The following is a 26,570-nucleotide window of genomic DNA, read 5'->3' on the forward strand; positions in this document are numbered from 1 at the left end:
ATGGAAATGTATGTTCTGAAAATACTGTGCATGGATTTCAAACACTTTTTTCATCAAACTAAACTTGTCTTTTAATTCTATTTCTCTGCAGTTTTTTTGAAGTGCCCTCATAATTCTCTGTTTTCATCCTCACCTTCTCCTGATACAGATAACTCCTTTTTTAAAACGTTGTTTCAGGTCACTGCTTGTGTGTGTTTTGCTTTCCAGTAAAAAGAAAAAACTGGAATTTATGCTAGTGTAAAGACATGACTGCAATAGTTCATTATTGGACAGATTTGAGGGCTGTTGGAAGGGGTTACATCCAAACTGGATACATTTGGAATATAAATTGAGCAGATTCTTTCAGTGAGTTCTAAACCTTTGTATCCAAATGCTTATTAACGATGCCAATCATGTTTATAAGTTAATATCATCTGCACTCAACCCAAACTAAACATTTTATCTTCTTCCAGCCCAGCTTGTTTTAGTTAATGGTTTCAGTGGACCTCAGTCACTCTCTTTTTTGTTCACTGCTGTTTGGCATCCATTTTCCAAGTATATGCAAGGATTTCATTTCTTCATAGCTCTCAAATCTGCCCTCCTTATGTCTTTCTCCAAGGCTGCTATTTTCCTGTGTCTTTTCTAGATTCCTTTAATAGAACCTAACTAGTTTCTTGCTTTTTTTGTCTGTCTCCAGTCATCTTTTTTACACTATATTTAGGATCATTTTCTAAAATGCAGACTAACTCATTCCCTTGCTTAAAAACCTCAGTGATTTTCAAAGCTTTAAGATGAATGAAACATGTGCTTTTCTAGCCTCATTCCTCTCTAGCTCTGCATGCCATGGTGTTATGGTGCCTGCTATTAACAGGACATACCAACTTTTAACTTTTGTTACCTGTTACCACTCCCAATTCCTACCCCCTCCCCAGTCATCCCAGGTGGTAATCCCATTCCCTTGTCAAAATTCAGCTTGCCCAATTCAGCATGAGTGTTTTAGTCTATTTTCTGTTGCCATACAAAATATGGAACAGTGAGTTATATATAAAAATATAGGTGTATTTCTTACAGTTCTGGAGATTGGGAAATCTGCATCAATGTGCCAACTAGGGAAGCATCACATGGCGAGACAGCAAGCATATGAACTCAGGTCTCTCTTCTTCATATAAAACCACTAATCCTTTTATGTGGTGTCCCACCTTCATGATCTCATCCAACTCTAATTACTTCCCAGAGTTCCCACTTCCAAATATCATTACTCATGAGTTTGGGGATTAAATTTCCAATGTGTGAGTTTTTGGAGGATATGTTCAAACTCTAGCAACTGAAGACATTTCCTTGGCTATCACTGTCTGGGTTAGCCTTTCCTGATCTTATGCCCATAGAAACACAATTTTGTAATTATCTAACTCACAGTTACCTTCCAGGTTGTGTTCATTTATGGGTCAGAATCTGTACTCATGTCTTAGATCTTTGGCATCTGTATTTCCATTGTCTGGCACAGGACCTTGGCATAAAATGAGACACTCAATAAATGCCTGGCAAATAAATGAATACAAGAAACAAGAAGACCATAAATACAATATTCTACCTTAACATCATAAGGGTAGAATTAATATGAAGATGTTAACTTGGTAAAGCTTACCCTAAGAGTAGAAATTCAAGAGAGAAAGTCACTGCTCTGTGTATTATCACATCAGAGAGCAAGGATCTGTAATTGAAGACCAGTATCGTTAATACTCATTTACTGTGGAGCTTATCCATATTTGTCATTTTTACTATCTCCATACATTTCCCCAAAGAGATGGTTGGTAATAACCTTAAAAAGTAAGCAGTTTTCTGCCTAACTTTAGAGACATCAAGGAAAGACAGGTGACGGAGACCATCACAATTTGTAGTCCACACTGCCAATAATAGAATTTTTTGAGACAGAAATAACAGACAGGAAGACCAAGTTCCTGGGACCCATAGCTAAGAAAGAATAAAGCAGGGGTGTCTGAATTGAATCTGAGAGCTTCCAGTAACCCTGGGGCTGAACAGCACAGATGATGGAGGACTTTGTCTAACCTTGAATTGTTAACTAGACTTGGAAAAAAACTTGAAATTTATAGGAATTAAATATAATCTTATGCAAATGAATAATCTTGATTGTTATTGTGTTTGGTGTTGAGAAGAAGGCAGGGCAGAGAAAAAGAGTATCTTCAGTTTCTACTCTTCAGAAGTAAGTTAAACAGTACATCTTCCACATCTTACTTTCCCTGGCTACTTTCTATCTCCCAGATAGGTTAATGTCTGTCATAATATCCTAGTTATTTATTCATATAGAGTGCAGTCTGTAACTTATTTATATTTGTAACGTGCTCGCTTCCTCTCATGACAGTGTACACTCACGGGAAGGAATTTGCCTTGTTCAGCACTGCATCCTCTGTGTTTAGCTCATAGTAGACTTTGAGTTGGTATTTGTTGAATAAATGAATGGATGAACTGATACCTAGAAATGAAGTCACACTGAAAGTAGTAATCCCAGTTCTTCAGATTCTTCACTCTTTATCTGCTGTGCATGATACATTTTAATTCTCTGTGGAGTCCTCCATCAGGTGTTTGTGGGAATCACATGAACTCTGAAAGAGAAGTCAAATGACTTTGTTCACTACTCTTTTCTCATTATTGCTAATACCCTTGGTGGAAAAAAAGAAGCAACAGAAAACACTGCCTGTATAAAGGGCCTTGTCCTCTGGTAACTCCTAAAGTAACTGATTTCCAAGGACTGATTCCCAAGGTTCAGGCAGCTGTGGCAAAAATTCCCTTACTTAAGTCTGTACCATACTTTATCATCCGAATGTTAAAATATTGTGCACAGAGCATCAAAATATTTTATAGAAATAGCTTCTGTCCTTAAACTGTCCATCTTCTATCCTCTGGAACTCCTTGTCCTGAAAGTTGGACAGATGTGGGTACCATGCAACCCATCTTATTATTGTTTAACTCTCTTCTGGACATCAATATACTATTCTTTCTGCTTATAGCCATAGAGTAAAACAAGCAAAGCAAGACTCATAAAATTGTCAGTTTCTGCAAATAGATTCCTACAATGATCCTCAGTTCACTAGCTGTATCAGGGTTCTTACCATGGCTCACTAGGTTAATCCTCCGACTGGGGCGCCGGTTCTGTCCCGGCTGCTCCTCTTCCAGTCCAGCTCTCTGCTGTGGCCCGGGAAGGCAGTGGAGGATGGCCCAAGTGCTTGGGCCCTGAACCCACATGGGAGAACAGGAGGAAGCACCTGGCTCCTGGCTTTGGATTGGCGCAGTGCGCCGGTCGTAGCGGCCATTTCGGGGGTGAACCAACGGAAGGAAGACGTTTCTCCTCTCTGTCTCTCTCTCATTGTCTAACTCTGCCTGTAAAAAAAAAAAAAAAAAAAAAAAAAAAAAAAAAAAAGAAAGAAAGAAAGAAAAATGTAATTAAAAGATGAGCACAGTTTTAAAACTTGCATTCTCTGTTAACTTTCTGAAGATTCCTTTTGCAAGCATAGCTCTTAATCACAGTTTTACCTCCACCAAATCAGTCCTCTGTATAGAGCTACTGTTTCTATTTGAATCTAGCTGCATCAAAGGCTCATTGCAAATACCTTTTTTAAAGATTTATTTATTTACTTGAAAGTCAGAGTTACACACAAAGAGAAGGAGAGGCAGAGAGAGAGAGAGAGGTCTTCCATCTGCTGGTTCATTCCCCAGTTGGCTGCAACGGCTGGAGCTGGGCCCATCTGAAGCCAGGAGATAGGAGCTTCTTCTGGTAGAGGGGCTCAAAGATTAGGCCATTTTCTACTGCTTTCCCAGGCCATAGCAGAGAGCTGGATTGGAAGTTGAGCAGCAGAGAGTCGAACTGGAGCCCACATGAGATGATGGCACTGAAGGTGGCCGCTTTATCCATTACGCCACAGTGCCGGCCCACAAATACATTTTTATTGAACTGCCTCAAAAATTATAAAAAAGGTTGAAATAATTTTTCCTAATCAAATTATCTTTTGTAGTAATTTCCATCTTCACTAGGAGGTGCACACAATTTAGAGAGAGATGGTGGGGAATGAAGAAGGATGAAGAATATTTCTTATTTGGTAGCTCCTCTTAGGTTCTAATGTGTCTAAACTCAATACCTCAAATAGTGATTCAACTGGTACACTTAATCTTTTCTATTTACATGGGAATCTCTCTGTCATTGGCAGCCTTGAGAGGGCCAGCTGTAGACATCTATGGAACCAATGACATTTAGGTAATTTTTTCCTTTGTTAAAGAACAAGGTTCAGAACAGTCTGAACTTCTCGGGATACGATTAGATTCAAAAGTCTGATCATCACTAAGAGGAGCCAGCTTAGAGCCAGTTGAGTACTGAGATCCCAAGAATTCCTGCATGAATTTCATTCCTAAGTTCCTTGGGGATAGAGTTTACATGCTGAAGCCAAAGGAACTGGGTTCACCTTATCCTCACAATCCAAGTGGAATTTAAATGCTCTTTAAAAAATTGTATTGTGAAATCAAATTTTTTTTACCTTTGGCAGCTGTTTAGCCTAATGGCTAAAACACTGATTAAAATGTCCGCATCCCAAATTGATGTGCCTGGGTTTGATACCTGGCTCCTGCTCCTGACTCAAGTGACTGGATTCCTGCCACCCACATAGGGGACCTGAATTTGTTTTCCATTTCCTGGCTTCAGACATTTGGGAAGTGAACTAATAAATAGGAGTGCATGCTCTCTCTCTTTCTCTCTGATTCTTAAATAAAAAGTTCTACTACCTAATTTTACCTAGCATGTGAATTGAACTTTATTTTACTGAAACAAATTCAACCTTTTAAATTGAATCATTGAGTAGCTATACACTTCATCATTATCTACAGGCAATGATCCTATTACTGATGTCTATGTTAAGGTTGTACGAATAATAAACTACATTCTTAGGGTTAATTTTATTTTAAGTCATATTTTATATAATTATATGCAAATATATTTTACTACCTTAAGGTTTAGAAGAAGTGAAATATTGTAAAAAGGAAATAATGTAATGTTTTGCATATCCTGATAAGAAATTATTTACTTGGCCTGAGATTAGTGTTATAGGATATATGGAGAGTACATATTTGATTTATTCATTTTTCACTTCTCTAGATACAATCCAGGATGGAGGGACATAAATAATTTAAAAAATATAATATGAGGGGGCCAGCATTGTGGCACAGTGGGTTAAGATGCGCCTGCAGTGTTGACATCCAATAGGGGCACCTGTTTGACTTCCACCTGCTCTACTTCCTTGTTTTTCCCCTCTGGCTACTCTACTAATTCAGCTCCCTGCTAATGTTCCTGGAAAGCAGCAGAGGAAGCCCAAGTGCTCAGGCCCCTGCACCCACTCGGGAGACCCAGAAGAAGTTCCTGGCTCCTTGCTTCAGCCTGGCTCAGCCCTGGCTGTTGTAGCCATTTGAGGGGTGAACCAGCAGATGGACGATCTCTCTTTGTCTCTCCCTCTCTCTCTGTAACTCTGCCTTTCCAATAAATAAGTAAATCTTTAAAACATATGTACATATAGTATATGATATAATCATATAGCTTCAATTCAGAGTTTAGAGAAGGGAGCTTTTCCTTTCTCTGAAATGAATAGAAATGATTTTGTGATTTTGTTTTAGATGGCATCACTTATTTTTATGGAAGGATGGATGTGATTTCATCATGTGATGATGCAGGAAAGTTGAATAAAGGGAAGGAAAGTGAGTTTCTGATAAAGAAAATTTTCTACAGTAAAACAAGAGTAGAAATTCTATACTTTATACAACTAAAATTGCAATGCGTGTTAACATTGAAGAAATATTGAAGACATTGAGGAAATACGGAATAAATATTCTAGTTAGCAGAGAATTGATCAAATCTTATCGTTTCTGTGTAATGCCTATTAATATCCAGGTGTTTCCTGACACAGTAGTTAGACAATTTGAGTAAAATGTAAAGAATGGTGAAACGTGAGCAACAAAGATTTAATGCATTTGAACTTCATAAAACCTGAATTAAAGATTTTTGAGTGGTGGGGTGACCTAATCTGAGAAGGAACATTAGAAGTAATGTTAGAAGATTAATCTTTTTTTGTTAATTAGATTCTAGGTTATATTTGGATTTTACCAGTATTTCCACCAATGTGTTTTTTTATCTTTTTAAATTTTTATTCAAGTTATAAAAATTTCATATATTTCATACATACAGATTTAGGAACATAGTGACACTTCCCTCCCTTGCTCCCATGCTCCAACACTTCCTCCCCCTCCCTCTCGGATTCCCATTCTTAATTTTTACAGTGATCTATTTGCAGTACACTTAATGATTGTATAGTTTTCCCTACTCTAAACAAAGGAGTTCAACAAATAGTATGAAGAGAAAAAAAATAAGACAAAACATTGTTCCACAATGGAGGAGACAAGGGCTATAAACCACCATCTATTCTCTAAATGTCTGTTTCACTCCAATACATTACATTTCAGGTATCCTATTAGTTACATTGGATCAGGGAAAACATGATATTTATCTTTTTGGGACTGGCTTGTTTCACTAAGTATAATGGTTTCCAGTTGCTACCATCTTGTTGCAAAAGACAGGATTTCATTTTTTTTTTTTTTACATCTGAGTAGTAGTCCATAGTGTATATATATCATAGTTTCTTTATCCAGTCAACAGTTGATGGACATCTGGGTTGATTCCATATCTTAGTCATTGTGAATTGTGCTGCAGTGAACATGGGGATTGTCCATTTGAATGTCCTCTCTTGCAAAATGAGATTTTAAAGAGAAATCAAAATGGGTCATTTGATAGTATCCCATAGCTCTCCAACAGTGTTTTTAAGTTTTCTGTTTTCTTGTTGTTTTCTTTGTTGTCTCACTGTAAGATTTCCAAAGATTTGTCTTCTAGTTTGGATATTCTTTCTTCTGCCTTGCCAAGTCTGCTGTTAAGGCTTTCCACTGCATTTTTTCTTTGATCTATTGAATTCTTCATTTCTAATATTTCATTTTGATTTGCTTCTGATTGCTGCCTGCTGGCCACTGCCACCAGCACTGCCAATCAGGTGTCCCGTCTGTCAGCTGCTATGCCTGCACCCAAGGGTTTTAGTAGCTGCTGCCCTAATCCAAAATCCTAATCCAGACAGTGGGCTCTGTTTTGGAGAGACTGGGGGCGGGGAATCAAGTATCCTCCTCCACTTCCACTGGGTCCATGGGTAACTGCCAACCCCCAGAGCTCCAGTCTGGACCCATGCCACACTGCTGGGGTACATGAAGAGAGATGTTTGTGTGAAGGATTGTGGGGCACAATGATGGGAAACTAAAAAGGAGAAAATGCTCAGTGGACTATTGCAGGTTCTCATACTCAGTGCTTTGAGGGTATGAGCCATGATGTTTAAGAGAAACAGGAAGAAAGATGCATTCAACAGAAGCGACTTCTTATAGAGGAGGAGGAAGAAAGGACTCCAGCATTTTGGTTTCAAAACTGTTATAAAACTTAGGAGTAAGGCAATTATATATTACAGTTGGACACCCATTTAAAAATATCTTGGGAGAGCATAAAAAATGAAGAATTAAAATGCAGGAAAAGGAATACTGCAACAAGGAATAATTGGGACATGCCTCTAATCAGAGTGTTAGCCTCAATTTGCAGAGGTGGATCATGTTATGAGCATATGTAGGAAGAAAAAAGATAGCAATATTGCTTTTATGAGAACCCACAGATGTTGGATCTGAAAAGGAAAAATGTCATGAAATATGGAATAGTCATATAGTAAGAGAGAAGCCAATGACTGCAAAGTCTTATACAAAGCACAAGTACATATTGTTAAATACTATGAGGAATTTTAATGAGATGAGGCTCAATAATTTTAGAAATTAGGAAGTCATAGCCCATATTCAGGAGAAAATACATTCAGTTAAACTTTGCAAGAGAAAAACCTAAAGTAAGAAATTCACAACCATAGGTGGTGAGTAGAGTCCTCTAGGAAACCTGGCCCTCGTGTGATGGTTTGAAGTGAAGAAGATGAAAGAAAAACATTGCCAGTTCATGGGAAAAGCACATCTAAAGCAGGTTACTTTTCCCTGCTATTTTTAGGCATGGGGATATGTACATATTTGGTAGACTGAGGGAAAGAACTAGAAAAGACTGACAAATTAAAAATGATGTATGAAAATTATTGGAACCACTTCCTCCAAAAAAAAAAAAAAGAGAAATTTCATTAGAATCATTATTAAACGGATTGTTGTGAGATAAAAGAAGGATGGCTTTTTCGCTAGGACAGAAGAAAGTAAGCACTGTTTGAGAGTAAGATGGAAGACAGATAGCTCCCTTTTTTTGTCCCAGGTTTGGAAGAATGGCAGCTGGGTGCTCCTGTCTCAGCTGTTGCGGTGCTCTGTATCAACCTTCAGTGAGTAGGGTAGGCAAACAAAATGTCAGAAAAGCACATGCTGTCAGTGGTACATGGAAGTATGTCAAGGATGCAGTAGGACAAGAACAGAGAGCCGTTCATGCAAGTCACAGAAAGGTCAGAATAAGCATAGTGAGTAGAATGGAACAAAAAGGAACTCAGTCAAGCAGGGGATTCTCTGGAATGATGAGCAGGTACAAAATCAAATTAATAAAATAATTAAGATCTTGAGAAATGAAAATGAGATCAAGTCGATACCAGGTGCTTTTGATAACATCCCTTCTAAGTTATCATCAAACTTGGAAGAAGCCCACATACGAATGTTTAGGGAAAAGCCAGAGGGAAGGTAGACACAATGTGCAGAGGTGAGAATTTTCTGATGATTTCATCTGATTTGCTGTCATACAAGAATGCCGTCAGTTCTCAGAGGACTGACTATTTGCATTTTTGTGTCCTTTTTGGGACTCAGAATCTTGACTGCTGCAGTAGAGACTGGAAAATGGAAAAAGAAGTTTTTTCTCTTCCCTGTGTTTGGGGTGGTACTTCTTTCTGGTCAGCTTCCCAAAGTGACAAGCTGGACCCAGCCAGTTGATTTACATGAAGCAGTTCCTGTAGCTCTCATCTAGGTTATATCTAACTTTGGGCCCATCCTTTTTGCACTCAGTACCAACTTCATGATCAGTGCAGATTGTATATTCAAGGAGTTTTGAAAGACTAATAATTTCAATGTATAAACTGTGCATTTTATCTGAATCAGTGATTTTTACAAAACAATAACATGAAATCTTAAAAACCAAGGAGTCATGAATTCTATGGCATATCGATGTGACAGAATGTGACAGAAACCATCTCTTTTGACTCCACTTCCTACTTTAGCAGGTTTTATCAAACCATTATAAGATATGCTTGTAGGTAATAGTTCCCACCATGTCAGTGTCATGAAATTTATTTAAGTGTCTGACAAGGGGAATGTCTTTTGGAGTGTTGATAAATCATCAGCTCTTACATATTAGTAATGTTACATTAGTGACTCTTTAAATGTTATTGAACATGATATTTTCATCCAACAGCGTATGATTGACATGATTCTCATTTGTTAAACAGTAAATTTTACTTAAGAGTGTTTAAATTGGAGCTGGCGCCGCGGCTCACTAGGCTAATCCTCCGCCTTGCGGCGCCAGCACACCGGGTTCTAGTCCCAGTCGGGGCGATGGATTCTGTCCCAGTTGCCCCTCTTCCAGGCCAGCTCTCTGCTGTGGCCAGGGAGTGAAGTGGAGGATGGCCCAAGTCCTTGGGCCTTGCACCCCATGGGACACCAGGAGAAGCACCTGGCTCCTGCCTTCGGATCAGCGCAGTGCACCGGCCGCGGCGGCCATTGGAGGGTGAACCAACAGCAAAGGAAGACCTTTCTCTCTGTCTCTCTCTCTCACTGTCCACTCTGCCTGTCCAAAAAAATAAATAAATAAATAAAGGTGTTTAAATTGGGCAGATACAGGGTACCAAATAAAATACACAGTTTATACATTGAAATTATTAGTCTTTTAAAATGCCTTGAATATGCAATCTGCAAGGTTCTATTTTCATTCTGTCTTTGAGAAAATATTTTATGTGATTGATTTGCAACTAGAGTCAAACTGTTCTAGTTTTATGAGAATGTATTCTGTTGGATAGCATGAAAATATGCTATACTATTTTGATATTGATAAATGGAAAATTATTCAAACATATTCCAGGTTCCCTGAGGTTCTCATATAATAACTTTTATGGAAACTAAATTATGATTTGGGAATGGAATAAAATTCTATTATTAAGAAACTAAGACTTGGCCTTTAGGAACTTCTAGTATTTAACCAGGCTCTGGCTGATTACACAGTGGAATTCCTTCACATGATCATTTCAGATTAACGTTTCTCATTCAGCCTGTGGTTTTTAGAAGCATGGAATAGTTGTTAGGATACTACCTATCTGTGTTGACTTAGGTTTAAATGGCAATAGCGTTTTCTCAGAGCATGGAAGACATTTGTGTTCCACATGCTAAGAAAATCTGCAAAAGAGAAAAATTTTAGTGTCATGGAATCAAAGCTTAGGAGTTCAAAGGGACTTCAGAGAACACTGAATCCTGCCTTGTCTGTATAGATAAAGAAACTAAGATCCAGTGTAATTGCCATTTGCTCAAAGGGTTACGACACTTTTGTGACTTACTGTGATGTATATATTTAAATTTTCTGTAGTTTTATATTTTTGCACATAAAGTAAGTTACTGTATATTGGAATTATCTTTACCATTGTCATTTTATATTTCCAGTGACCATTTTTCCTTACTATTTAGGATAACAGCATATTTTAAAACCTTAAAACATTATTTAGTTCCAGTTTGTGCAAATAGACCATCCATTTGTGATGCCTATCTCTCTATGTATACTTAATTATAGAAAATTTGAGTTTATCAAACCACCATGGAACCACAAGACTGATCCCCATCCTTTTCTCAATTATTTTATTTATTTATTTATTTTTATTCTATTTGAAAGGAAGAGAGACAGAGACAGAGAGGGAAAGACAGAGACAGAGAGGGGAAGACAGAGACACTGCTTCCAACTGGTGATTCACTCCTCAATTGCCAACAAGAGCCAGGGTTAGGCCAGGTCAAAGCCAGGAGCCAGGAACTCACCTGGGTCTCCCACATGGGTGGCAGGGATCCACGTACTTAAACCATTACCTGCTGCCTCCCAGGAGGTGCACTAGCAGGAAGCTGTGTTGGGAGAACTCGAAGGCAGAACTCAAACCCAGGCACTCTGATGTGGGATGTGGGCTCCCCAAGTGCTGGCTTATCCCGCTGAGCCATAGTGTTCACCCCAACTATTTTTAAACAAAAGAATTTTCTGTGTCTGATTTAATTCTATTAAGAGGTTTTTCTAAAAAAATTATTAAGCAAAATTTCAACTGGACAGGAAGAATAAATTCAAGAGATCTATTGTACATCATGATGGCTACAGTTAACTATGATATACTGTTGAGAGAGTAGATTTAAGTGTTTACACCACAAAGAATAAGTATATAAATTAAGTCATAGGTTAAATAACTTAATTTAGCCATTCCATAATTTGTAGATCGAAATTCCATAGATTGAAAAGTCATGGCCACCCCAAACATGTAAATTTTTTAGTTAGAATTAAAATCTATTATTAAAATGCACAGAGGCCTAAAAAATGAGTTAATGAGGCCTCTCTCACTTTTTAATCTTCTCCCTAGCACGGTGACCTTGATTTGTTTTTGCCTTGAAGCAGTGTCTTGAGAATCTTTTAGTAGGCTGAAGATGAGAGAAAAAAAAATTACAGTAGTCCACCCTTACCCATAATTTTGTTTTCTGTAATTTTAGTTACATACAGTCCAAAAATATTAAATGGAAAATTCTAAAGTAAGCAATTTGTAAATTTTAAATTTGGCACCATCCTGAGTAGCAGTGATAAAATCTGCCTTCCTGCTCTGTCTTGCTCTATCTTGCCTGATATGTGAATGATTCCTTTGGTTGCTGTGTCCAAACTGTGTACTCTAATCAACTTAAGTTTTATTTATTTGAAAGGCAGGGTGGTAGAATGAGCGAGACAGAGAGACAGAAAGAAATTGTCTATCTGTTGGTTCACTCCCCAGATGGTCTCCCATATGAGTAGGTGGCAAGGGCCATCTTCTGCTGCTTTCCCAGGTGCGTTAGCAGAGAACTGGATCTTAACCTGAGCAGTCAGGACTAGAATGTGGGCTGCTGGCGTTGCAGACGGCAGCTTAACTTGTGTGCCACAATGCCTGCCCCTCAGCTTTACTTTTCTCAGTATTACAGTGCTTGTGTCCGAATATCTTTGTTTAACCTAACAGTGGGGCTGGTGCCATGGGGCACTAGGTTAATCCTCTGCCTGCGGCGCCGGCATCCCATATGGGCACCTGTTTTGGTCTCGTTGCCCCTCTTCCAGTCCAGCTCTCTGCTGTGGCCCGGGAGCACAGTGGAGGATGGCCTAAGTGCTTGGGCCCCTGCACCCGCATAGGAGACCAGGAGGAAGCACTTGGCTCCTGACTTCAGATAGACACAGTTTCAGCTGTTGCGGCCATCTGGGAAGTGAACCAATGGAAGGGGGGCCTTTCTGTCTCTCTCTCTCACTGTCTGTAACTCTGCCTCTCAAATAAATAAATAAAATCTTAAAAAAAAAAAACTTAACAGTGTACCCAAAGCAAAAGAGCAGTGATACTGGAAATTCAGTTAAGCCAAAGCGAAGTCATAAAATACTTCCTTTAGATGAAATGGTGGAAGTTGTCACCTTAGTAAGTAAAATAAAATAATAATAATAATAATAATAATCACATGCTGAGGTTGCTAAAATCTTTGTAAGAATGAGAAAAAAATTTTTGTAGTATTTACTACTCTATATGATTTCAGGCATTTATTAGGGGTTATGGTATGAACTCACCCTAATGGGGGACTAATGTGTTCTTCATCCCTGCAAATCCTATAATACGTACCTGCCTTCCCTTTTCACTTCTGCTTACAAATGTGCCAAATTTACTGTGCCTCATAGCTTCTCAAGTCTCTTGCTGAGTGTAGCTAGATAAAACCAGCTTCTGCTACCAATATTCTGTCTCCAAGCCTCTTTTCTCAGAACCCCAAATAGCTTCTGTGCATTTAATTCATTCCTGCATATACAGGTGGTCCCGAAGTTATGATGATGTAGCTTAACATCTTCTGACTCCCATGGTTGGAAAACGATGCCCATTCAGTGGAAACCATACTTCAGGTTTTGAATTTTGATCTTTTCCCAGGCTAGAGCTAGGCAGCGTGATACTCCCCCATGTTGCTGGGCAGCAGCACTGAGCACAGCTCTTGGTCTGTCAGGTGATCCCAAGAGGAACAACTGACACTCAAGAGTCTACTGTGTTGCTGAGCTACAGCCAGTGTTCACTAGGTGAAGTATTAAATGCATTTTTGACGTAAGGATATTTTCAACTTACGCTGACTTTATTAGGACATAACTCCATCCTAAGTTGAGGAGCATCTGTGTAGTAGAGGATGCAACTGTTAACTCTCTTAGTCACTTTGTGTTCTGTAGTCCTCTTCAAAGCAGTTCACTCTTTCATGACCATTTGTGCTATTTTCATAAATCTGCTGAATAGTTTATTTTCTTTGGGTTCCAAGTTTTAGTTCCTTTTCCTGTTTCAGCAATTACAAACCAGTTGAGTGAAAAGTGAAGTCACTGACAAAGTACACAGCTTTAATGAGTGAGGGAAGAGAACTCAGGCAACTGACCACAAGCAAAGTATATATTAAAATAGGCAAAATACATTTGGGTGTAGGAGTGGCAATTGGAACACTTCAAGTACTTCATGGATGAGAAGTAAGTTGAAGATAGATAGTAGAAAATCTAGGACGTTTAACTCTTTAAGAACCTGGTTCTGGACTGAGTCAAATACTACAGGTACGCTTAGGACTTTACAAAAGATAATTGACATCCTTCAATTTTCATTTTTCTAAAGTGGAGGCAATAGCTACTAACTAATATTGGAAAACTGCAGATTGAAGTGTCAACTGTCTTGCTCAGTGATCTTGTTCATAACAAGTAACAAATGTTGTTTATATGGGCAACTGGTAATTAGAAAATATTATTTAAATTTATGTATGGTTATCATCTCTAGGTATCCTTGTCACAACTTTACAATTATGCAAGAACCTCATTATTTCTTTTTGTATGTTAAAAACAAACAAAAAATAAACTTTGGGGGAAGGCATTTGGCATAGTGGTAAAGACATTGCTTGGGAGGCCCACATGCTGTAGCAGAGGGCCTGGGTTCAAGTCCTGGCTCTGCTTTTCAATCCTGGCTTCCTCTTCGTGTACAACTCGGGAGGAAGCAGGTAATGGCTCAAGTAGTATGGTCCCTGTCACCATGTGGGCATCCGGGTTGAGTTCCAGGGTCCTGGCTTCAGCCTTGCACAGCCCCAGCTGTGGTAGATACTTGTAGAGTTAACCAGCACATGAGAGATCTGTTTATTCCTCTTTCTCTCTGTCTCTCTACATTTCAAATAAATTAAGAGACAGACAGACAGAGAGACTTAAGAACATGGGCAAAATCTCAAAACATAGCTTACAGTTTCCACACAGTATTACCTTATAATAACCTTACTTGAATCTGTTGTAGACTAGTTAAAACCTATTTTTTAAATAGAGTATGTAACCAATACTAATGGAAATAAACATATGTGTAAAGTGAACTTAAGGTATTTTATATATGAAAACATTATGCCAAGTAAATATAATTAAGAAAATATAATTTTCTTTCTGTACTTACCCTAACATTACAGTCTATGTATTTTCCTTTTATGATCTCTTATTTCCAAAGATTTGAAGTTTTTTTATGGTATATAAAAGTTACCATTTTTTCATTGACCATTTTATAATGCTTCTGATCATATTATCTAATTTTCATAATCATTTTTAATGTGTGTATAATTGTTTTTCAAGTAGATGGCATTAGTCTATCCCGCTTCTGTCAAGAGTTGGATATTTAGATTGTCTTTAATTTCCCCATACTATATACATGATTCTTCAAGTTGAGGTCAGAGATCATAGAATCATGATCATGTAGCTGACAACATGTTAAGTGACAAAGAGATGTGTCATAGATGGAACTAAATATGTTCCAGATTCTAAAGTAAGTAATGGTTCACAGGACGCTTACATCATCAGGTGGACAAAGAAGTCAAAATATCAGGGAAGCTCATCTTTGGAAGACCTTGTTTCTTGATGCCTGTGGCCAGGTTGATTCAACTTGCTATGGTACTTTTTATCCTGCCCCAGTGGTATTGTATTTTATGGGAATGTCTAGGGGATTCTAGAATCTCATCATTTGTATCACAACACCTTAAGGATTTTCTTTTCTTATTTGATATTTTGTCAATGAGCATTTCAATTAAAAAGTCAGGAAAATATTTCCTTGGTTGTGTAATCTTCCCAGAAACATCTAGGATTTCTTAAACTCCTCTTCTTTATTAATGGCATTAATGATCAAATCTTTTCAAATTGAGAAAAGAAGCCAAAAGCCAGAAAATATTAGAAGACTAAATATGGAAGATCCAAATCTCTTAAATAGAATCCTGTTTTGTTGTTGTTGTTGTTGTTTTCTTTTTTCAAAGTTGACCAGAGAATGTCACTAAGTTAGAGAGATGAGAAAGATGTTGTAGATAGATTTCCAGCTGGGCTCCAAAGAATTCTAAGCATTTTAAGAAAAATTTTAGGGACTACTCAGGGAATGTGGATAGGTGGAGATCTAAGCTCTCTGTTTGTATTTATTCTCCTCATCCCTTCATAAACAAGAGTCTCTAACTGGTTTAGATAATAGGATTTTGAGTAAAATGGGCTGCTTTAAAAACTGGAGGAGTAGGGGGAGCAAAGTGACAAAAACACACGTCTTTATCATGGTACACCCATACATAGTTTCCCTGAGCCATGGCTTGAGGAGAGAAGAAAAGACTGCAGACATTCTGAAAACAGGAAGACATATTTAAAAGTTTGGGCTGAGTCTTATCCAGACATATTGGATTGCCAATATTCAGTACTACAGGATGGCAATCTTACTAATAATCACAGTAAACCCTTTATCAAATACTTGATTTATTCTTCAGTGTTTGGATACTTCCTGTTAAAATCCTCATTTTATACTGAAAGGAAGAAATAACTAATCAAGAAAACAGTAGAATTAGGAGTTTGAATTTAGGAACTTTTAACTTCAGAGATAGGAGTGATTATTTTTGTATATTGCATAACTGTATATTAATTCACAAGTGTTTAAAAAATACTTAGGGGTGTGTGTTGTGCAGTAAGTTAAGCTGCTTGTTGGGATGCTTGCATCCCGTTTTGGATTGTCTAGCTACTCTGGGAATATAGCAGATGATGGGTCATGTACTTGAATTCCTTCCACCCACATGGGAAACCCGGATGGAGTTCTTGGCTCCTGGCTTTTTCCTGTCCAAACCCTGGATGTTGCAAGAGTTTGGGGATTGAACCAGCAGATGTGTTATCAGCTAGCTTTATGAATAATTTTAATATTAATGTTGAGGGTCCTTGCTGTTTATCCAGATAAGAATTCTGAATATCAGCTCGAATAAAACAGGGGACATGGTAAGGTTTTTAGCATTTATTCAGTGAGAGAAATACACAGGAAAGTGAAGGCTTCATTTAGGGGAGAAATTAGTCTAGAAACGAAAGTTGGATCCATACCAGGCAGAGAGCAGGCAGGAGCCATGTGGGGCAAAGCGTGCAGTTAGGAGCAGCCACAGGAAGTGTAGCGCAGGTGGGAAAGTAGAGAGAGGCCTGGACACTCCAAGCCTTTTATCTGCCTCCAAAAGGGGAGTGGCTACGTAGTCTGATTGGCAGGTGGGCATACAGGTGAAGTCAGGCAGGGCTGTGAGATCACGAAAAGGGGCAGAGCAAAGGTGTGCTCTTCCAGCTCACGAGTCTGATTGCTTTAACCCTGTCTGGCTGCCTGCATCAGATAGAAGATTGATCTCTCTTTCTCACTCTACATTTAAAATAAATAAATATTTTTTACAAACTTAAAAATTAAAAATATAAACTTTATATTTTAAAATTCATTTTAAATTATTCATCAAATTCAAGACACTGTTGTGAGCAATGATACCAGTCATTAGGTCTATCCCTAAAAGACTGAGAACCCTGGGCATTTAATCACCACAGCGCAGCCTTTACTACGTTATTAACTGAAGAACACTGACTGCCCTTCAAAGATTTCTTAAGGTTAGGAAACAAAAATAAATCAGAAAGAGCCAAATCATGACTGTAAGATAGAAATCTAATGATTTGTCATCAAAAACTCACAAATTGCGCTTTCTTTGATATAGCATAACCCCAAAATTGCATAAACCCCAAAATTCCTCCAAAATTGGAGGAATTGCCAAAGAAATTCTACACCTTGGTCTGCTCACTTGATGCATAAAAAGCCAATCCCTGATACTGGGGTGGTGCAGGACAGGAGGTGGTTGTCACAAAGTGTGGAGCAAAGAGCAGGGCAACTGCTGTTTAATTTCTGAGCTCCCTAGGCGATTAGGCATGAAGGTTTTATAGACTGAGTTTGCTCACATGTTGGCGCTAAGAGGTATTCAGCTCATGTACCAGTGTCCACAGTGCTTAGGACGCTCCTTCAGTTAGTGATTCATGTCCTGTAGGGAAGTTTGATGGTGGCAAAGTGGGCTCCAGTCAGTCCAGGGGATGCTCCTTAGGTAGTACTTGCTTCTTGGCCTGGACCTGGAGTCACCTGGGAAAGAAATCCCTTGGGGCAGTTTGAGCATCAGGATGTTAATTATTGGAGTCATAAATGATCTTGAGTTGGATGATAGCTGATGTACTCCCTCAATTCAGTGAGTTAATTTTAGTAATAAGTTGGTATATGATCAGGAAGACAGCGAAAACACATTAAGCTAAGGGATTTAGTCTGGGAGGCTTGAATCTGGTGGCATCCAGTATCTGCAGCTAAGGTGCTATACAGAGGCTTGGTTTCAAGGTCTTCTTTTGCTGGACTGCTTTTACCTCTTGGAAGCCACGGCCATGATTGTGCTTTGCTTTGGGGATCACACTGGTAAAGCCCTGCTTCCTCTCCAGTTCCAGTCCTTGGAAGAAGTGCTTCAGGCTCTTGATCCTACTTGTTTGAAATTTCCATTGCAAGTTCTGCTCTTGTCTGGGCACAACAGTTTTGGTGCCCAGAGTGAAAAATTTGCTCCCCTTTATTTTTTCAGCCAGAATGGTGTAAGTGGACCCTTGAGATGCCTGTAGTGTTGGCTGTTGTTTCTGCTGTTAATTGTTGGTCCTCTTCAATTAGGGCACTATTATGTTTAATCTTTTTGCAAATTGATTTGGCTGGTCGTCTGCTCTGGCTTCATCAGCAGCATTATTTCATCTCTTCTAATGTTATCCATTTGTAAATTGTTATTTTTTTTTTGGAGTATTGTCCTCATATACTTTTTGTAGAGAGTACAGGTTTTCACCATTTTTCCACACAAGCATCATCGTAAGTTGGATGTTTGTTCATGCTTCAACTTTAGCAGAATTCATGCTTCTCTGATAAGGACACTTTTCAGAAGGATATGTTATCTTAGTGTCTCAGACTAGATCTAGTTCAGACATGATATAACAAGTTAGTATGAATTTATTTCTTGGAAAAGACATTTGACAACCAGGCATAATTTTTCACAATACTCATTTTTCATGAACTTCTTGAAGATTTCCTTGTACAGTATTGAAACATTTAAAAATATATAACTTATACATAATCGCTTTCTAAATATAATTGTTATTAATAGGTTTTTATGTATTGTTCTAATTAGGCTGTATACATATAAAAGTACATGTAGGATGCATTGGTGAAGGGAGTGTCCGCAGTCCCTTCTGAAGGTTCAGTAGAGTGAACTGACAAAAGACAGATTAGTAAAAGAAAAAGGCATTCAGATTTACTTAAGGTGCTGGGGTGGGGGTGGGGAATCATAGGAGTGTGATTACCCGCCCATTCAGTGTATCTATCTTCTTGGGGAAGAGAGAGGTAAGGGAATGTAGGCAATTCTTTTTCAAGGATAATAAATGATTATTGTGGAGGAGGAATGGATCCAGGAGACAAAAATTAATGTGTAAGTGATTCTTTTTGAAATCTGAATGAGCCTGCAAGACACATTATCTTGTGACAAAAGTCTGTCTAGATGTAGTCACATTCCTCAGTCTTCTTTTCTAAAATAGATAATGAGATTTTAGGGAGGGGTGGAAGGTAACTGTGTTCTCTTCTGCAGGTTCAGTGTTAAGGCAGATAAGGGGTTATAGGAGTAAAGACTTTCTCCATACCTTTGAGAGAGAAAGACGACCAAGAGGCCTGGGAACTGTAGGAATATCAGGCCTTGAGTCACTGTTTCTACAACCCAGCACACTGGGGTGCTCACCTTGGTGTACTGTTCTCTGAGCCCCATAGTGTCCTTATGTGCATAATTTAAAGATTAATAGACTCAACTTTTTCTGTTCACAATAATTTTAATAATATAAAGAGAACAGATTTCAAGTATTTCATAGATATAATTCTATGTATTTCCCTCCCTACCTCCCTCCTTCCTTCAATCCCCTCTCCTTTTCTTTTCTTTTCCTTTAATTTTTGTGATAACATAAATTCAGTTTACTTTATAATTACAGGCTTAACGCTTAATGCACCACTAGCCATCATCTTCTTTTTTTTTTTTAAGATTTATTTTATTGATTTGAAAGAGTTACAGAGAGAGGTAGAGACAGAGAGAGAGGTCTTCCATTCACTGGTTCACTCCCCAGATGGCCAGAGCTGCGCCAATCCAAAGCCAGGAGTTTCTTCCGGGTCTCCCATGTGGGTCCAGGGGCTCAAGGACTTGGGCAATCTTCTACTGCTATCCCAAGCCATAGCAGAGAGCTGGTTTGGAAGAGGAGCAGCTGGGACTAGAACTGGTGCCCATATGGGATGCCGGCACTTCTGGCCAGGACTTTAACCCATGCACCACTGCACTGGCCCCATCATCATCTTCAACAAGTAAAAATGGACCATTGATCCACAGGAGTATAGACAAAGGCTAAAATTTTCCTGTTTTACAGCTCTTTTTTTTTTTTAAGATTCATTTATTTATTTGAGAGGCAGAGTTAGAGAGAGAGAAATGGAGAGAGAGAGAGAGATCTTCCATCTTCTGGATCACTCCCCAATACTTACCTGGCAGGGGAGACATCATGATCACACACCTGGATCACTTCCCAAAAGGCTGTGACAGCTGGAGCTGGGCCAGACCAAAGCCAGAGCCAGGAGCTTCACTGCGGTCTCCCATGTGGGTGCAGGGGCCCAAGAAGTGTAGCAGCTGGGTGCTCATATGGTATGCTTAACCTACTATACCACAGTGTCGGCCATACAGCTCACTTCTTTGTTACACTTTTGAGAATACTCCACACATATCAGTTTATAGAGCTGCCTCATTTTTTTGCAGTTTGTGGTAATGATATGGGCTATACAGGGTATTAATGAGGGACAAAGGACCTAAGAGGTTTCCAGCAGTTTCTGTGTCTTAGCCCTTCAATATAAAAAACCTCCAAATCTTTCAAGCCAGTTCACCACACCCACTTTCCCGTGATGCAGCTGAGCCTCCTCCATCGTGAAGACGCCATGATGAACATGTGTACGCCAAGCTCCATATGGAGATGCAATAAAACTTTCCCAGAGGTCATCACATGCTCTGAATGCTGCCCAAACTCTATCCTATTTGTATAATCAATTAAGCCACCACTTTCTACTCTATAAAGTGGGCACTATAAAGTTATAAGATAACATCACGGGTTCTAGGGATTAAAACATGGGCACAGCTAACATTCAGTTTACTATAATTGTTTTTGCACTGCTCTAACAGTACAGTTATTAGAAATCAGGAGAAACAATCAACTGGTAGATCCAGTTCCAATTCTTCATAGATAATTATGCACTGGTAGTTTTTCCTAATTGGCCTCTTACAAAAAGATTTTTAGGTAGTGTCTCTGTCTTGCTATCGATTGTCCCATGGTTTGATGTAGCAAGAATGTCCTCACAGTCCTCACAGGCTATAGGCACCATATTCTTACCCATTCTGTAGAACTCTGAGCTAAATAAATCTATGTGTCTTACAATTAAAAAAAAAATCTTTATTTGGTTTGACCCTTACTATCAATTAGTATTCTTAGAATCATTTTAACTACAGCACTAGTTTGCATATAAAAATAGTATTTATGTTACTGACATTTTGTGGGCCATGAACTATTGATATCTTTCTTGTTTAGATGTCGGAGTAAATAAGTCAATAGGATTAAAAGATGGCTCGCTTTGAAGAATAAAATAGCCTCCCAGGATTAGATTCCAATATTAATTCAGTTACATGTTGTAAAAGATAAGATTTGGTTCAATTGAATTCCTATTATAATTTTGGATGAGTTGTCACCTAAACTTAAACATTGTGCATTAATTTGATTTGGATATATCCTTTTGTGTAAGAAATAGGAAATATCAAAAAGATCAGTTGATCATTCTTTAAGGAGCATGTTAATTTGTACAGGTGAAAACAGCCATTTTATTGGAAGGATGTAAAGAAAAACTCATGTTTTAGCTGCAGGATATCTAGAGGAATGTATGGTATAATTGATAATCCCCTAACACCCATTGATTTTATTTGGGACTGAGTGCATTATTTCTGGACTGTGTTTTGAAACATAAACTTCTAGACGGCATAGACTGTTGATAGAGTTTCATAGTATTGAAACTGGTTTAGGTGTGGAAAGTTGAAGAAAGGATTATTCAAAAGTTTAGGAAAGAACATTTGATAGCCAGTACAACTGCATGAGAAAGAGCCTTGAATATAATAGTGGAGTGTAACCACTGTCACCAATAATTTCATTATCTGTGTCTGATATCTTCTTCTGCATAGATTAATCAACTTACATTGATTCTAGAAGAAAAGGCAAAGTTCTTGGGCTTCAATACACAGCCTACCACATAAATGTTGAAAAAGACTTCAAATAGCTGAATGTTTCCTGTAGCCATCAAATTGTTCTCTAGTAACAGTAATAATATATTGTAGCCTATGCACTCAAAAGCATTATAAAAAATAAGGGTGAATAACTTGGGTTAGTGGTGAATTTCAAAAGATTTTGAAGAACAGTTGTTGTTTTTGAATTCCAAAGAACAACTTACAAATTTTGATTGACAAGACAGATTAAAAACAGAAGACAACGAGAACATGTATAAAAATTGAAGTTTGGCATTTCTCCCTAGGGGGGGAAAAAAAACTTGAAGGGGTATGATTGCATGCAGAATGAACAGCCTATAAGTTGATGTGTAAAACAAAATCAGTAACAGTGGCCCTAATAAAAAGTCTTCGCAGCAATTTGATTACCTGTTAGACATTCCACTTTGAAAAAAATCACTTGGCATCTCTGGTCCTTTATGCTCTCACCTATTAAATATGATTCAAAACACCAGATTCTCTGAGTTCATGGGGTTATGAAAATCAATTCCTTGAGAGCCCTAAAGCACTGTTTATTTTTTCAATACAGCTAAATGAAAACTACCATAAAATATATAGTGTACTGCTAAGAAACTAAATTGGCAGATGCCACAGCAAGACTTCTAACTATAATATCAATATATGAATTATATTTATGTATCTGCATTAAGGTGTACTTAATGCAACTCTAATATTCAAAGAGAAAGGGGTGTAAGATAGATTAATATAGGTATAATTACCAACCAAAACTTCCATAATCACTACCCAACGGTGGACAACATCCATACATGTTGGTCAGTCACTCTGGAAGAAAATGAGCCACTCAGGCTGGCGCTGCAGCTCGCTAGGCTAATCCTCCGCCTTGCGGCGCCGGCACACCGGGTTCTAGTCCCGGTCGGGGCGCCAGATTCTGTCCCGGTTGCCTCTCTTCCAGGCCAGCTCTCTGCTGTGGCCCGGGAGTGCAGTGGAGGATGGCCCAAGTCCTTGGGCCCTGCACCCCATGGGAGACCAGGAGAAGTACCTGGCTCCTGCCATCAGATCAGCGCGGTGCGCTGGCCGCAGCGCACCATCCGCGATGGCCATTGGAGGGTGAACCAATGGCAAAGGAAGATCTTTCTCTCTGTCTCTCTCTCTCTCACTGTCCACTCTGCCTGTCAAAAAAAAAAAAAAAAAGAAAAAAAAAAAAAAAGAAAAAAAATGAGCCACTCAAATTAAGGCACTGTGACATTTCCTAGAAATGTTCTCTGTAGTGTGCACAGAGGAATTGGGCTTCTCAAGCTCTCTAATACTGACCGGGGTAAACCATGAGTGAACATAATCATTCACTGGAGAGTTGGATCCACTCTTCAGAAATGCCTCAGACTTTGCTCAAAACTTTGCCCTGAACTCAGGGAAGTTCTCTCTGCCAGAGGAAATGAACACAAAATACATTTCCTTGAAATAGAAAGGTTTCCTGTCTTTGGATTGGGAATGGTGTAGCCATTGTTGAATTCCTTACCTTGAGAAAAAACTAGGAAGGCTGCTGAGACTGGTAGGACCAGAACTGTTAGCCTCTTCTCACTGCTATTGTTCCAGACCGGTGAGGCACATTTAGTGGGAACTCTTCTTCATTCCATTCCTCTCAATGTCTCAGATTTTATCCCTGATTTTCAGACTCCTTTAATCGTCTTCATTTCCATCCTCACTCAGTTTCTCACTTTAGGAGTTTAGGTCACAGCTTCTCTGTCCTCTCAATACAAATCTCCTGGTGGCTGTATTGTCTGTGTTCAGCACTTGATCTCGAATGCATTGTAGGCAACTGTTTTTTTTTTTTTTTTTAATTGAAATAATTGACTTTAATCTAGGCAAAGGAAGGCTTGGCCAAAGCAAAATAAACTCTTACATACTAGATTCTACATATTCGTATTCCAGTGGAAATAATGATACTTGATATATTAGAGTTTTGGCGTCTTCATCTGCCATCCAAACTCTGAATTTGAATTCTAAATTGGAAGATCTCTAAGTCATTGTTTCTTTTTTACACCCAGTCTGACTCATTGTAAGACTCTATTATGACTTATATGTATTTCTGATAATTCTCTTTTAAACTTTCTCTTGATTTACATTGTTAATGACTATTTAACCTATTTAATAGAATTTTAGAAAAATATTTAAATGGGCATAGGAAATTATTTGAGTGGCAGCTAAAGAATGTCAGTAGATTTTCTTTTTTTAAATCCAAAATTTCTTTATCTTACACTTTTCATTCTTTTTTCCATATAAACATTTGATCATTTTGATCATACCTTAGTTGTTCTGTCAGTGGATTGAGAAAAATAAATAAATAAATAAATAAATACTTGCACATGTTGTAAATACACATGCACACACATGTATGTATATATGTGTATACATATGTATGTATACATAGATAATTTTGTTCAATATAAAAATTATCACAATTTTTAGGATGAGTTAAAGCTAGAGCCTCTAATGAGATTTTTGAAATTTAATTATGAATGTTAGTAACACTTGCTTTTTTATTTTTTTAGGTAATCTGAAGTGTACTCTACCTCTTTTCCTTTGTATTGCCTTCACGTATCACTCACAAGCTATAGTGATTAAGATAAAGTTTCCACCTTTAATCCAAAGAAATCTGTTCAAGGGGGCATCTGTCAACAGGTAAAAATATACCATATGCTCTATTTTTCTTGGCTGGGCTTCCTAAAAAAGGATCAAGGCACAATAGTTATAAATTGCATAAAAGATCACAGATTTGTGCACATGAAAAAAAAATCATGAAGCCAATCAGTGTGTTTGAATTGAATCTTGGCTATTGGTGAATTCAAGAATTGCTAATACAGAAGAGGCAGCAATTTTGGAAGTAGAGTTTTCCAAAATCCAATTTGTTCCTGATCCACTTTTTTCTGAGCTAGTTAGGAGATCAGAAGATGTCACTTTATGTGAAAGAAACAAAATAGTATAAAAGACAAGTAAGTGGCTTGACTTCCGTGACAAAACAGACAATTCAAAGAGCAAAGATGATGCTTTGGACAATATACATTAAAATGAAATGAGTTTAGAAGATAGTAGAAATCAATTTCTAGATGATCTTCCCAAAGGCCATCATCCAGAGAAATAAATAGGTGATTATCTATAGAAGGCTGATGTACATATCATGAGTTGTCATTCAAAATTCTTAACAAAAAATTCTTAATAGCAAAAAGATGTCTGTAGATAGGCATAAAACCTAAAAGAGATAAATATGTTCTTATGTGTATTTGTACTTAAGTATGTGTGTGTGCACATGTATGTTTGTATATGTGTCTATAGAAAGGAGAGTTAGCATATACCATTGCTGTACATATTACTTCTTTTAGATTTTTGGGTGCTTCTGGCTTTTGTTTTTTAGATTTCATTTATTTATTTATTTGAAAGGCAGAATGACACACACACACACACACACACACACACACACCCCTACACACTCAGAGACATCTTCCATCTGCTGATTCACTCCCCATATGCACATAACAGCAAAACTGGGAAAGGCTGAAGCCAGGAGGCCAGAATCTCTAGGTTTCCTATGTGGTGCTCTCTGATGATAACTGGGCAGTTGCAAGCCCTTGATGTTTCTGACAACAAACCAATCGTACACCTTTAGAGGAAGAAATATAAATCTTGTTGTTTGCTGATTATCTTCTGTTGGTATGGTCTTGTTAGTTCAAGAAGGCATCAGTGTCAAACTTAGAGTAACATAAGCAGCATGGAAGAAATTCCTAGAGACAGTAATAGAACACTGTAGAAATGTTGGCTCATCAGTGCTCTTGGAAGCCTGGAATACAATGTAGTGTAGGAAAACACACACATTGCAAATTGTGTGTCAGAAAGGGATTCATTAGACTTGTAATCTGAACGTGTATACATTTAGAAATACTTAATCCAGTTGGAAGTTTTTTCCTTTGGTACATATTTGTATCAATTTGTCATGACTTAAAATTGTCATTTCCATTAGAATGAATTGTGTTATATATAGACACATGTATATAATTGAAACTAACACAATATGATGTTAGGAATACATGTTATTTATATGTTTTTCTTTATTATTTATATTTTTCATGTTTTTATATTTGAAATTTTTAGTAAATACTTGTATAACAGGGAATAACAAATAGTTATTTTAAATTTTTAAATTCATTTTAAATTTCTAAATTAATAACTGAAGTAGAATGCATAACCTCCCAGCTTTTAGAAGAGCATTTTTAATCTTTTTTTCTCTTTGGTACAAGCACAACTAGCAAAATACAAAAAATACTGAATTCACAGAGTGCTCAAAATTATTAATTATTAAAGAATATAAAGTAAAAGTACAATGACGTACTTCACATCTGCAAAATTAAGAAATAAATAATTTAAAATTATACATTGGCCAAGATGTGTGGCAAGGAGAATGCTTGTGCACTGCCGATATCAGTGTAACTTTATCCAGTGAATCTTTGGTGGTTCCTCACCAATATCTCTGGAGAACAGTCTGCTTTTGTACTGTGTGAGAGATTGACAACCAACTAGAAACAATTCAAAGCTCCACATATATGGATGTGAGTTTGCAT

General features: G+C 37.9%; 1 protein-coding gene across 20 annotated transcripts in view; it reads left to right on the plus strand.

The window, feature by feature from the left end:
* The window catches only part of SLC16A7 (solute carrier family 16 member 7), a 206,448-nt gene that overhangs the window by 82,209 nt on the left and 97,669 nt on the right, over positions 1-26,570 (plus strand). For 14 of the 20 annotated variants that reach the window (XM_008274239.5, XM_008274240.5, XM_089307426.1 and 11 more), the window contains one exon: positions 24,510-24,639. The exons of the other annotated variants lie outside the window; for them this stretch is intronic. The gene's annotated coding sequence lies outside the window, so the exon portion shown is untranslated. The remainder of the gene's footprint in view (positions 1-24,509; positions 24,640-26,570) is intronic. 20 annotated transcript variants of the gene reach the window in all.

The sequence above is a fragment of the Oryctolagus cuniculus genome, chromosome 11, assembly GCF_051225735.1.
Source record: "Oryctolagus cuniculus isolate XC-2025 breed Fujian yellow rabbit chromosome 11, ASM5122573v1, whole genome shotgun sequence".
Classification (NCBI taxonomy): Eukaryota; Metazoa; Chordata; class Mammalia; order Lagomorpha; family Leporidae; genus Oryctolagus; species Oryctolagus cuniculus.